The sequence below is a fragment of the Pristiophorus japonicus genome, unplaced genomic scaffold (assembly GCF_044704955.1).
Source record: "Pristiophorus japonicus isolate sPriJap1 unplaced genomic scaffold, sPriJap1.hap1 HAP1_SCAFFOLD_278, whole genome shotgun sequence".
Taxonomy (NCBI): domain Eukaryota; kingdom Metazoa; phylum Chordata; class Chondrichthyes; family Pristiophoridae; genus Pristiophorus; species Pristiophorus japonicus.
The window spans coordinates 465,169-478,273 of NW_027252538.1; the positions used below are offsets into that span (position 1 = coordinate 465,169).

At 46.0% G+C, this 13,105-nt stretch overlaps 1 protein-coding gene and 1 long non-coding RNA gene across 8 annotated transcripts in view; one reads left to right on the forward strand and one right to left on the reverse strand.

Moving 5' to 3' along the window:
* LOC139247648 (uncharacterized) overlaps positions 1-13,105 on the forward strand; it is a 497,861-nt gene that overhangs the window by 362,321 nt on the left and 122,435 nt on the right. The gene's annotated exons all lie outside the window — the stretch shown is intronic.
* Positions 1-13,105, reverse strand: part of LOC139247638 (zinc finger protein 229-like) — a 401,943-nt gene that overhangs the window by 52,080 nt on the left and 336,758 nt on the right. The window contains exon 3 of one of the 7 annotated variants that reach the window (XM_070871717.1): positions 5,948-6,136. The exons of the other annotated variants lie outside the window; for them this stretch is intronic. The gene's annotated coding sequence lies outside the window, so the exon portion shown is untranslated. The remainder of the gene's footprint in view (positions 1-5,947; positions 6,137-13,105) is intronic. 7 annotated transcript variants of the gene reach the window in all.

Here is a 13,105-nt window from a genome sequence, read left to right on the forward strand (position 1 = left end):
CCAGGGCAGGTACAGCACAGGGCTAGATACAGAGTAAAGCTCCCTCTACACTGCCCCATCAAACACTCCCAGGGCAGGTACAGCACGGGTTAGATACAGAGTAAAGCTCCCTCTACACTGCCCCATCAAACACTCCCAGGGCAGGTACAGCACGGGTTAGATACAGAGAAAAGCTCCCTCTTCACTGTCCCATCAAACACTCCCAGGGCAGGTACAACACAGGTTAGATACACAGTAAAGTTCCCGCTACACTGTCCCCATCAAACACTCCCAGGGAAGTGTCGATGGAGCTATATTCTGTATGTAAATTAGACTCTAGTCCCTGCCCCAGGAATCCCAGAGGTTGACAAGAGGTTCTCTGACTGATAAAAACTTTTAAGATAAGCTATGATCCTGTTGAATGGCGTAGCAGGCTCGATTGGCCGTATGGCCTAATCCTGCTCCGAATTCTTCTGTTCTTATCAAATATCCTGTTGCCCGGCACTGACTTCCATCACCTCGATGAGCACAAAGATTCACCTAAAGGTAACACAAACCCATCAATTGCTCCCCGACACAGGTACTGAGGGACAGGGAGTGTCCGGGACACTGACATTTCTCATTCAGTAAGGTATAAATTGATCCTGCACCTCTCCCCATTAATCCTGGGCTCCACACGGGCCGAACCCTGCTCCTGTTTCTCTTCCTGTAACAGCACTGAGCTCAACCCAGCCCATAATGAGCAGGGCTCAGGGAAGGTGGTTGCTGGGCACTGCAGTGATGTCATAAAGCAGGGCCATACAGCCCAGTGGGTCCTCTCCTTGTCCCTTTAAAGGTGGAGAGCTGGGACATCCTGTCTCAACACACATCCCCCTGTTCATACTGAGAATCCCCAGGGAAGGCCCAAGGCCCAGAGTGGAACACAAGGGGGAAAGAGGAGGAGAGAAGGGGAGGTAAGTCAAGGAGTAGGGACTGAGGGACACCAAGCTAAAGATTTAGAGCCTATAGACTTCAGGAGGGGAAGACTGAGTTCAATTGATTTATGATACCAGGGCGAGAACAAGGGACAAGGTACTTTGCATTAATTCCTACTATTTTTCCCTGCTCTCCTCTCCACCCCTGAGGGTGCTGACTCTGGCTGGGTTCAGTTCTACACTCACTGGTTCCCCTCCCTCTCCTCCCCCTGAAGGTGCTGACTCTGGCTGGGTTCAGTTCTACACTCACCAGTTTCTCTCCAATATGTGACCCATGTGCCCAATCTCCATGAGTGAACCTCGACAGGCTATTCCACTGCCCTCCCCTGAGGCCTCACACGTGCATTCTCCAGCAGGGTCACAGGACCCTCCTCCCAATGGCTCAGTGGGTAAAGACACTGACCGATGTGACTGAGTCATATTAACAAGAGGGACCCAGGTTTAATCCCTTCTGCATATCTTCACCTTCTAATCCCCTGGAAAAGGAGTTTACAAAAGTCATCACTGCAAATAGGAACATAGGAGCATGAGAAGGCCATTCAGCCCCTTGAGCCTGTTCTGCCATTCAATAAGATCAAGGCTGATTTTGTGCTTCAACTTCACTTTTCCGCCCTATCCCCGTATCCTTTAATTCCTTAAGTGTCCATACATCTATCTCAGCCCTGAATATACTCACAGACTGAACATGCACAGCCCTCTGGGGCAGAGAATCCCAAAGATCCACAACCCTCTGAGTGAGGAAGTTTCTTCTCATCTCAGTCCAAAATGTCCGAGCCCTTATTCTGTGACTATGACCCTGAGTTCTAGACTCTCCAGCTGGGGAAACAACCTCTCAGCATTTGTGTGAGGAAGTGCTTCCTGACATCACCCTGAACGGTCGAGCTTTCATTTTCTTAAATGTTCTGTCCCCTTCACCAGAGGAAATCGCTTCTCTCGATCTACCCCATCAACGCCTTTAATCATCTTAAACACCTCAATTAGATCCCCCTTATTCTTCTATATTCTGGGGAATACAAGCCTAGTCTCTGCAATCTGGCTTCATAATTTAAAAAGTAATCACAGCATAGATATTCTGATCAGACAGTTCGAGTTTCTCTGGAACATTATTTCCTCTGAAGCTGTAGAATTAGTTCCACTCCCCTGCTCTTACCCCATAACCCGGTATTTTTTTCCAACTCAAGTACTGATCTCTTTTGAAAGTTACGATTGAATCTGCTTCCACCACCCTTTCAGGCAGTGTGCTCCAGGTCATAACATCTCGCTGCTTCATTTTTCCCTTCATGTACAATCTGGTTCATTTGCCAATCACTTTAAATCTGAGTCTCTGGTTACTGATCCTCCTGACACTGAAAACTGTGCCTCCTTATTAAGAGTGTTGGTGGGCTGGAGGAGGTTACAGAGATAGGGAGGGGTGAGGCCTTGGAGGGATTAGAACAAGAGGATGAGAATGTTAAAGGCTGAAGCTACCAGCCGTCTCCCCCAGTGCAGAATATGACTCACTAACAGGAAGGATGTTACTTTAACTACGACACATGTATAATGGGGGAATTAATAATTAGTAATGGGGAACAGGGAAATGACAGAGACATTGAACAAATATTTTGTATCGGTCTTCACGGTAGAAGACACTAAAAACATCCCAATAGTGGATACTTAAGGAAGTGGTCCTAGAAATAGTGGATGCATTGGAGATCATTTTCCAACAGTCTATCGACTCTGGATCAGTTCCTATGGACTGGAAGGCAGCTAATGTAACACCACTTTTTAAGAAAGGAGGGAGAGAGAAAAAGGGGAATTATAGACCGGTTAGGCTGACATCAGTGGTGGGGAAAATGTTGGAATCAATTATTAAAGATGAAATAGCAGCTCATTTGGAAAGCAGTGACAGGATCGGTCCAAGTCAGCATGGATTTATGAAAGGGAAATCATGCTTGACAAATCTTCTAGAATTTTTTGAGGATGTAACTGAGAGAGTGGACAGGGGAGAACCAGTGGTGTATTTGGACTTTCAAAAGGCTTTTGTCAAGGTCCCACACAAGAGATTGTTGTGAAAAATTAAAGCACATGGTATTGGGGGTAATGTATTGACGTGGATAGAGAACTGGTTGGCAGACAGGAAGCAGAGAGTCGGGATAAACGGGACCTTTTCAGAATGGCAGGCAGTGACTAGTGGAGTGCCGCAGGGCTCAGTGCTGGGATCCCAGCTATTTACAATACACATCAATGATTTAGATGAAGGAATTTAGTGCAATATCTCCAAGTTTGCAGATTACACTAAGCTGGGTGGCGGTGTGAGCTACGAGGAGGATGCCAAGAGGCTGCAGGATGACTTGGACAGGTTAGGTGAATGGGCAAATGCATGGCAGATGCAGTATAATGTGGATGAATGTGAGGTTATCCACTTTGATGGCAAAAACACGAAGGCAGAATATTATCTGAATGGCGAGAGATTAGGAAAAGGGGAGGTGCAACGAGACATGGGTGTCATGGTACATCAGTCATTGAAAGTTGGCATGCAGGTGCAGCAGGTGGTGAAGAAGGCAAATGGTATGTTGGCCTTCATAGCTAGGGGATTTGAGTATAGGAGTAGGAAGATCTGACTGCAGTTGTACAGGGCCTTGGTGAGGCCTCACCTGGAATATTGTGTTCAGTTTTGGTCTCCTAATCTGAGGAAGGACGTTCTTGCTATTGAGGGAGTGCAACGAAGGTTCACCAGACTGATTCCCGGGATTGCAAGACTGAAATATGAGGAGACACTGGATCAACTGGACCTATATTCACTGGAGTTTATAGAATGAGAGGGGATCTCATAGAAACTTATAAAATACTGACGGGCTGGACAGGTTAGATGCAGGAAGAATGTTCCCAATGTTGGGGAAGTCCAGAACCAGGAGGACACAGTCTAAGGATAAGGGGTAAGCCATTTAGGACTGAGATGAGGAGAAACTTCTTCACTCAGAGAGTTGCTAACCTGTGGAATTCTCTATTGCAGAGAGTTATTGATGCCAGTTTGTTGGATATATTCAAGAGGGAGTCAGATATGGCCCTTATGACTAAAGGGATCACGGGGTATGGGGAGAAAGCAGGAAAGGGTACTGAGGTGATGATCAGCCCTGATCTTATTGAATGATGGTGCAGGCTCGAAGGGCCGAATGGCCTACTCCCGCACCAATGTTCTATGTTTCTATAATCAAGGGGCTATAGGTTGGGAGGAACTCAATACTATCACTAAAGAAGTAGTACTCGGTAAAATAATGGGACTAAAGGTGGACAAGTCCCCTGGACCTGATGGCTTACATCCTCGGGTCTTAAAAGAAGTGGCTGCAGAGATAGTGGATGCATTGGTTGAAATCTACTAAAATTCCCTGAATTCTGGGGAAGTCCCAGCGGATTGGAAAACAGCAAATGTAACGCCCCTATTTAAAAAAGAAAGGCAGACAGAAAGCAGCAAACTACAGACCAGTTAGCCTAACATCTGTCGTTGGGAAAATGCTGGAATCCATTATTAAGGAAGCAGTAGCAGGATGTTTGGAAAAGCATAATTCAGTCAAGCAGAGTCAGCGTGGTATTATGAAAGGGAAATCATGTTTGACAAATTTGTTGGAGTTCTTTGAGGATGTAATGAGCAGAGTGGATAAGAGGGAACCAGTGGATGGGGTGTATTTCAATTTCCAGAAGGCATTCGTTAAGGTGCCACATAAAAGGTTACTGCACAAGATAAAAGTTCACAGGTCATTTTCTGGTTGGCAAAGAGTGACTATTGGGTGCTGCAGGGATCGATGCTGAGGCCTCAACTATTTACAATCTCTATCAATGACTTGGATGGAGGGACCGAGTGTAATGTAGCTGAGTTTACTGATGATGCAAAGATGGGTGGGAAAGCAAATTGTGAGGAGGACACAAAAAATCTGCAAAGGGACATAGAGAGGCTAAGTGAGTGGGAAAAAATTTGGCAGATGGAGTATAATATGGGAAAATGTGAGGTTATCCACTTTGGCAGAAAAAATAGAAAAGCAAATTATAATTTAAATTAAGAAAAACTGCAACGTGTTGCAGTACAGAGGGACCTGGGGGTCCTTGTGCATGAAACACAAAAAGTTAGTGTGCAGGTACAGCAAGTGATTAGGAAGGCAAATGGAATGTTGGCCTTTATTGCAAGGAGGATAGAGTATAAAATCAGAGAAGTCCTGCTGCAACTGTACAGGGTATTGGTAAGGCCACACCTGGAGTACTGCGTTCAGTTTTAGTCTTCGTATTTAAGGAAGGATATACTTGCATTGGAGGCTATTCAGAGAATGTTCACGAGGTTGATTCTGGAGATGAGGGGGTTGACTTATGAGGAAAGGTTGCGTAGGTTGGACCTATACACATTGGAGTTCAGAAGAATGAGAGGGGACCTTATCGAAACATATAAGTTAATGAGGGGGTTTGACAAGGAGAATGCAGAGAGGATATTTCCACTCAGGGGAAACTAAAACTCGGGGACATAGTCTCAGAATATGGGGCTGCCCATTTAAAACTGAGATGAGGAGGAATTTCTACTCTCAGAGGGTTGTAAATCTATGGAATTCTCTGCCCCAGAGAGCTGTGGAGGCTGGGTCATTGAATATATTTAAGGTGGAGATCGACAGATTTTTGAGCGGTAAGGGAGTAAAGGGTTATGGGAGCGGGCAGGGAAGTGGAACTGAGTCCATGATCGGATCAGCCATGATCTTATTAAATGGCAGAGCAGGCTCGAGGGGCCAAATGACCTACTCCTGCTCCTATTTCTTATGTTCTTAGGTAATCAATCTCTGTCCGTTTCAAACAGTGACATGGAAAGAGGAAATTGAATGACCTTTAAATGGTCCACTTGACACTGAAGTGTCTGAAACTCATAATAGGAACTCTAGGGAAACAAAATACTGACAAATGATAAACTGTTTGGTTGACAAAAGAAATCTCATATAACTTTTAAAAGATCAATTGTTTAACAGCGGTTCCCACTGACTCACCTGACTGGCCGACTCAGGATCCATCCCCCAAGCCCCGCGATTGGTTGCAGAACACGCTGCTCCCTGGGCCCTCCGGCCGCTGAGCTCTCTTCCTGTTGGTTCCCAGGGCAATCAATCACCACTCGGCAACATTACGCTGCCAGATGAAGTTGAGGGGCTCAGAGGAAGAAATAAAATGAGGCCGTGAATCTGAGTTAAGAAATAAAATTAGAGAAGCATGATTAAATTTATAAACAAAACTACTTAAAATCAATTCAACTGAATTGTTGCAATTAATATATTCCTTTTGGGCCAAGTGGGAAACAAGTGATGTGTGGGCTGTGCAGAGTGTCTGTGCCCGGTTACACAGCGTGTCCCTGGCTCTCCGCTCCAAGTGCACATGTTTCAGCTCACATCCAACTGACTGGATGAACCTCGCCCGTCTATACCCCATCACACAAATATCAGCATTTGATGTTTAGTTATACTAAACCTTTATAAACATTGGTTAGGCCTCAGCTAGCACATTGTGTTCAATTGTGGGCACCACACTTTCAGAGGGATGTCTACACCCTAGAGAGGGTGCAGAAGAGTTTTACGAGAATGGTACCAAGGATGAAGGACCTCAGTTATGTGGAGATACTGGAGAAGCTGCGGTTATTCTCCTTGGAGCAGAAAAGTTTAAGAGAAGATTTCATCGAGGTGTTCAAAATCATGAACAGTTTTAATAGACTAAATAAGGAGAAACTTTCCCAGAGGCAGAAGGGTTGGTAACCTGAGGAGACAGAATAAGGTGATTGACAAAAGAAGCAGAGGCGACATGAGGATAAACATTTTATGAGCGAGTTGTTGCAATCTGGAATGCACTGCATGAAATGATGGTGGAAGCAGATTCAATAGTAACTTTCAAAAGTGAATTGGATAAATACTGAAGGGAAGATATTGGGAAAGATCAGGAGGGTGGAACTAACTGGATAGCTCTACCATCGAGGTAACAAGGAGGGTCGATGAGGGTTGTGCATGTTATGTAGTCGATATGGATTTTAGCAAAGCTTCTGATAAGGTCCCACATGGTAGACAAAGGTAAAAACCCATGGGATCCAAGGCAAAGTGGCAAGTTGGATCCAAAATTGGCTCAGAGTCAGGAAGCAAAGAGTAATGGTCGATGGGTGTTTTTGTGACTAGAAGGCTGTATACAGTGGCGTTCCGCAGTGCTCAGTACTAGGTCCCTTGCTTTTTGTGGTATAAATCAATGATTTGAACTTGAATGTAGGAGGTATGACGAAGAAGTTTGCAGAAGATATCAATGGACTGGTCAGGTGGGCAGAACGTGGCAAATGGAATTCAATCCAGAGAAGTGTGAGGCAATGCATTTGGGAAGGGCTAACAAGACAATGCAATATACAATAAATGGTAGGCCAGGTAGATAAGGTGGTTCAGAAGGCATTTGGGATACTTGCCTTTGTTAGCCAAGGCATAGACTACAAGAGCAGGGTTATGCTTCAACTGTACAAAACACTAGTTAGGCCACAGCTAGAGTACTGCGTGCAGTTCTGGCCACATTACAGGAAAGATGTGATTGCACTGGAGAGGGTACAGAGGAGATTCACGAGGATGTTGCCTGGACTGGAGAATTTTGGCGATGAGGAAAGATTGGATAGGCCAGGTTTGTTTTCTTTGGATTGGAGAAGGCTGAGGGGAGACCTAATTGAGGAGTATAAATTATGGGGGGGCCTAGATAGAGTGGATAGGAAGGACCTAATTCCCTTCATAGAGGAGTCAATAATTGGGGGGCATAGATTTAAAGTAATTGGTCGAAGGTTTAGAGGGGATTTGATGAGAAATGTTTTCACGCAGAAGGTTGTAGGGGTCTGGAACTCACTGCCTGAAAGGGTGGTAGAGGCAGAACCCCTCACCACGTTTATAAAGTACTTGGATGTTCACCTGAAGTGCTGTACCCAGAAGGCTACGGCCCAAGAGCTGGAAAGTGGGATTAGGCCGGATAGCTCTGTGTCGGCCGGCAGGGACACGATGGGCCGAATGGCCTCCTTCTGTGCTGTCAATGGCTCTGATTCTATGATGTCACAGGTGTCACCAGCAACCGCGCTGCATGATGGGTGATTGACAGCCGAGTCCACGCATGCGCACGCAGAACCGCGTCCGGCACAGTGGCTCCTCTCGGTCGCTATCGGTAATAACCGCGCAGGCCCAGAGAACAGTAACCGCCCCTCCCCCACACTCGGTGCTCCACCTGCGTGCTCAGATCCTGTGGTGCGGAGTCGGCACGAGGCCTTCCGGAGAAGATTGACGGGAGCTTCCACCAATGGAGCGAGCGGGGCAGGAGGAGCTTCCAACCAATGGGGAGCAAGGGGCTGTGCTGGAGGAGCTTCCGACCAATACAGAGCGAGCGGGGCGTGGCGGGGCTGGAGGAGCAAGCCGGCGGCGCGTCCTCCAACCAATCGGGGAGCCCGAGGGGAGGGACTTTGTGCTGTCCATTGTTCAGGGCCTGGGCGGCCTTCCGCGAGAGGTGGGCACCGGAGGGACTGGAGTGCATCATCACGCCCGGCAACCAAATTTTAATTTGATTTTACGTTTTTAAGTTTAATTTGTTTTAATTGCCGGTGCTTTTAGTGTCCCCCTTTCCTTTTATCGGGGGCACTGGGGAAAATTGTGATTTTAGTGCCCAAAAAAAAAAGAAGAAAAAAAAAAGAAAAAAAAAAGGGGGGGGGAAAAAAAGGGCCTTGTAAATGTCTGGAGTGTCACCCAGGTCGGGTGGCACCGTTTAATGTTTTATGTTTTTGCAGGTGAACTCCAAAAAGAGTTTCAGGGCCTGGGGCCAGGGGAGGCGGCGGGCCTTTATTGCCCTTATTGGACACAAGGCTCTGGGGCTTACAACCCACTGGCTCAGATTTTAATGTAGACTTTTTAAATTCATGAATAAAAGCAGACAAACCCCGTGCTTCTGTGGAATTTAATATTTGAAACTAAAAATAGTATTTTTTTTCCCCTCTCCGGAATGTGTTACTCATCAGAGCATTATAAACAACATTTGACACCGGGTACAAACCAAGCATAAGGAGGAAAGATGGGAGTGGATATATGGGAGTGGTGCCAGAGAACTGGAGGATTGGAAATATTACACCCCTGTTTAAAAAAGGGGAGAGGGCTAAACCTGGTAACTACAGGCCAATCACTCTAACGTCAGTGGTGGGTGAGTGACTAGAGACCATTGTCAAGGACAAAATGAATTCTCACGAGGGGAAGCATGGGTTAATAAGGGGCCCCCATTATGGATTTGTTAAAGACAAATCGTGTCTGACTAACCTGATTGAGTTTTTTGATGAAGTAACAGAGGGTTGACAAAGGTGGTGCAGATGTTGTTGTGTATATGGACTTTCAAAAGGCATTTGATAAAGGACCACATAAGTGAGGTAATCGGAAAAAAGAAGCACAGGGAATGAAAGGAATGATGGTAAATTGAGTATATCATTGGTTAAGGGATAGGCGGCAGAGAGTAGTGCTGAATGGATAGGTTTCTGACTGGAGGGAAGTATGCGGTGGGGTTCCCAGGGGTTGGTATTAGCAGTATTGCTTTCCTTGTTATATATAAATGACCTAGACTTGTGTATGGGTGTACAATTTCAAAGTTTACGGATGATACAAAATTTGGCAACATTGTAAATAGTGAGCATGATAGTAGCAGGCGTCAGGAGGACATAGACAGACCGGTGAAATGGTCAGACACATAGCAGATGCAATGGAATGCGGATAAGTGTGAAGTGATGCACTTTTGGAGAAACAACATGGCGAGGTAGTATAATCTAACTGGCCATATTTGGAGGGGGTGCAAGACAGAGGGACCCGGGGTTGCACATTCACAAATCATTGAAAGTGCAACAGCAAGTTGGTAAGGTGGTTCAGAAAGTGTATGGGATACTTGGCTTTACAAATAGGGCCATTGAATACAAAAGCAAGGAAGTTACACTAAACCTTTGCAAATCACTAGTTAAGATCATAGGACAGCAGTTGGCCATTCAGCCCCTCGAGCCTGTTCTGCCATTCAATGAGATCAGGGCTGATCTGTGACCTAACTCTACACACCCGTCTTTGGCCCATATCCCTAATGCCTTTGGTTAAAAAAAAGCCATCAATCTCAGGTTTAACAATTGATCTAGCATCAATTGCCATTTGCAAAAGAGTTTTCCAAACTTCTACCACCCTTTGTGTGTAGAAGTCTTTATTAATTTCACTCCTGAAAGGACTGGCTCTAATTTTTAGACTAACCCCCTCCCCCTCATCCTAGACTCCACAACCTGCAGAAATAGTTTCTCTCTATCTACCCTATCTGTTCCCCTTAATATCCTGAACACTTCGATCAGCTCACCCCTTAACCTTCCAACTTCTAAGGAACAAAACCCTAATTTGTGTAATCTTATAACTTAACGCTTGGAGTCCGGCTATCATTCTGGTAAACCTACACTGCGCTCCCTCCAAGACCAATCTATTTTTCCCAAGGTGTGGTGCCCAGAACTGCTCACAGTGCTCCAGGTGTGGTCTAACCAGGGCTCTGTATAGCTGCAGGGTTTTAGCCTCAGCTGGAGCCTTGTGTACAGTTCAGGGCACCACACTTTAGGTAGGATGACACAGCCTTGGAGAGGGTACAGAGGAGGTTTACCAGGATGTTACCAGGGATGGGGGAATTCAGTTATGTGGAGAGACTGGAGAAGCTGGGATTGTTCCCCTTAGAGCAGAGAAGGTTAAGAGGAGACCTAATAGAGATATTAAAGATTATGAGCGGTTATGATAGAGCAAGTCGGGAGAAACTGTTGCCTCTGGCAAAAGGGTCGGTAACCAAAGGTCACAGATTCAAAATAATTGCCACAATAACTAGAGAGGAATTGTTTTCACACAGAGGGTGGTTAAGGTCTGGAATGCACCATCTGAAAGGATAATGGATTCAGGTTCCATAGGAACTTCCAAACAGCAATTGGACGTGTGCTTGAAGAGGACTAGATTACAGGGTTATGGGAATAAAGCTGGGGTGGGGGACTAAATTGGACAGCTCTTTTAAAATGGCAGCACAGACATGAAGGGCCGAGCTTCATGTGCTGCAGGATGCTATGATCAGTGTGAACACGCTGGTGTCTCTTAACGCTCTCACAGCTTTTAAAGCACTTCCCACAGTCAGAACATTTCAACGGTCTCTCGATAGTGTGAATAAGCTGGTGTGACAGGAGGGTGGATAGCTGAGTGAATCACTTCCCACACATGGAGCAGGTGAGCGGCCCTCCCCAGTGAGAGCTCGCTGGTGCACCTTCAGCTCCCTGACACTTTTAAAGCTCTTCCCACAGTCGGAACATGGACATAAGAACATAAAAAATAGACGCAGGAGTAGGCCGTAAGGCCCCTCGAGCCTGCTCCGCCATTTAATAAGATCATAGAAACATAGAAAATAGATGCAGGAGTAGGCCATTCAGCCCTTAAAGCCTACGCTACCATTCAATAAGATCATGGCTGATCATTCACCTCAGTACCCCTTTCCTGCTTTCTCTCCATACCCCTTGATCCCCTTAACCGTAAGGGCCATATCTAACTCTTTCTTGAATATATCCAATGAACTGGCATCAACAACTCTCTGCAGCAGGGAATTCCACAGGTTAACAACTCTCTGAGTGAAGAAGTTTCTCCTCATCTCAGTCCTAAACGGCCTGCCCCTTATCCTAAGACTGTGTCCCCTGGTTCTGGACTTCCCCAACATCGGGAACATACTTCCCGCAGCTAGCCTGTCCAGTCCAGTCAGAATCTTATATATTTCTATGAGATCCCCTCTCATCCTTCTAAACTCCAGTGAATAAAGGCCCAGTTGATCCAGTCTCTCCTCATATGTCAGTCCAGCCATCCCTGGAATCAGTCTGGTGAACCTTTGCTGCACCCCCTCAATAGCCAGAACGTCCTTCCTCAGATTAGGAGACCAAAACTGAACACAATATTCCAGGTGGGGCCTCACCAAGGCCCTGTACAATTGCAGCAAGACTTCCCTGCTCCTATACTCAAATCCCCTTGCTATGAAGGTCAACATACCATTTGCCTTCTTCACCGCCTGCTGTACCTGCATGCCAACTTTCAATGACTGATGAACCATGACACCCAGGTCTCGTTACACCTCCTCTTTTCCTAATCTGTCGCCATTCAGATAATATTCTGCCTTCGTGTTTTTGCTCCCAAAGTGGATAACCTCACATTATACTGCATCTGCCATGTATTTGCTCACTCGCCTAACCTGTCCAAGTCACCCTGCAGCCTCTTCGTGTCCTCCTCACAGCTCACACCGCCACCAAGTTTAGTGTCATCTACAAACTTGGAGATATTACACTCAATTCCATTATCCAAATCATTAATATATATTGTAAAGAGCTGGGGTCCCAGCACTGAGCCCTGCGGCACTCCACTAGTCACTGCCTGCCATTCTGAAAAGGACCCATTAATCCTGACTCTCTGCTCCCTGTCTGCCAACCAGTTCTCTATCCACGTCAGTACATTACCCCCATCATGGCTGGGTAATGTTGTTAACCTGTGGAATTCTCTATTGCAGAGAGTTATTGATGCCAGTTTGTTGGATATATTCAAGAGGGAGTCAGATATGGCCCTTATGACTAAAGGGATCACGGGGTATGGAGAGAAAGCAGGAAAGGGTACTGAGGTGATGATCAGCCCTGATCTTATTGAATGATGGTGCAGGCTCGAAGGGCCGAATGGCCTACTCCCGCACCAATGTTCTATGTTTCTATAATCAAGGGGCTATAGGTAGGGAGGAACTCAATACTATCACTAAAGAAGTAGTACTCGGTAAAATAATGGGACTAAAGGTGGACAAGTCCCCTGGACCTGATGGCTTACATCCTAGGGTCTTAAAAGAAGTGGCTGCAGAGATAGTGGATGCATTGGTTGAAGTCTACTAAAATTCCCTGAATTCTGGGGAAGTCCCAGCGGATTGGAAAACAGCAAATGTAACGCCCCTATTTAAAAAAGAAAGGCAGACAGAAAGCAGCAAACTACAGACCAGTTAGCCTAACATCTGTCGTTGGGAAAATGCTGGAATCCATTATTAAGGAAGCAGTAGCAGGATGTTTGGAAAAGCATAATTCAGTCAAGCAGTGTCAGCGTGGTATTATGAAAGGG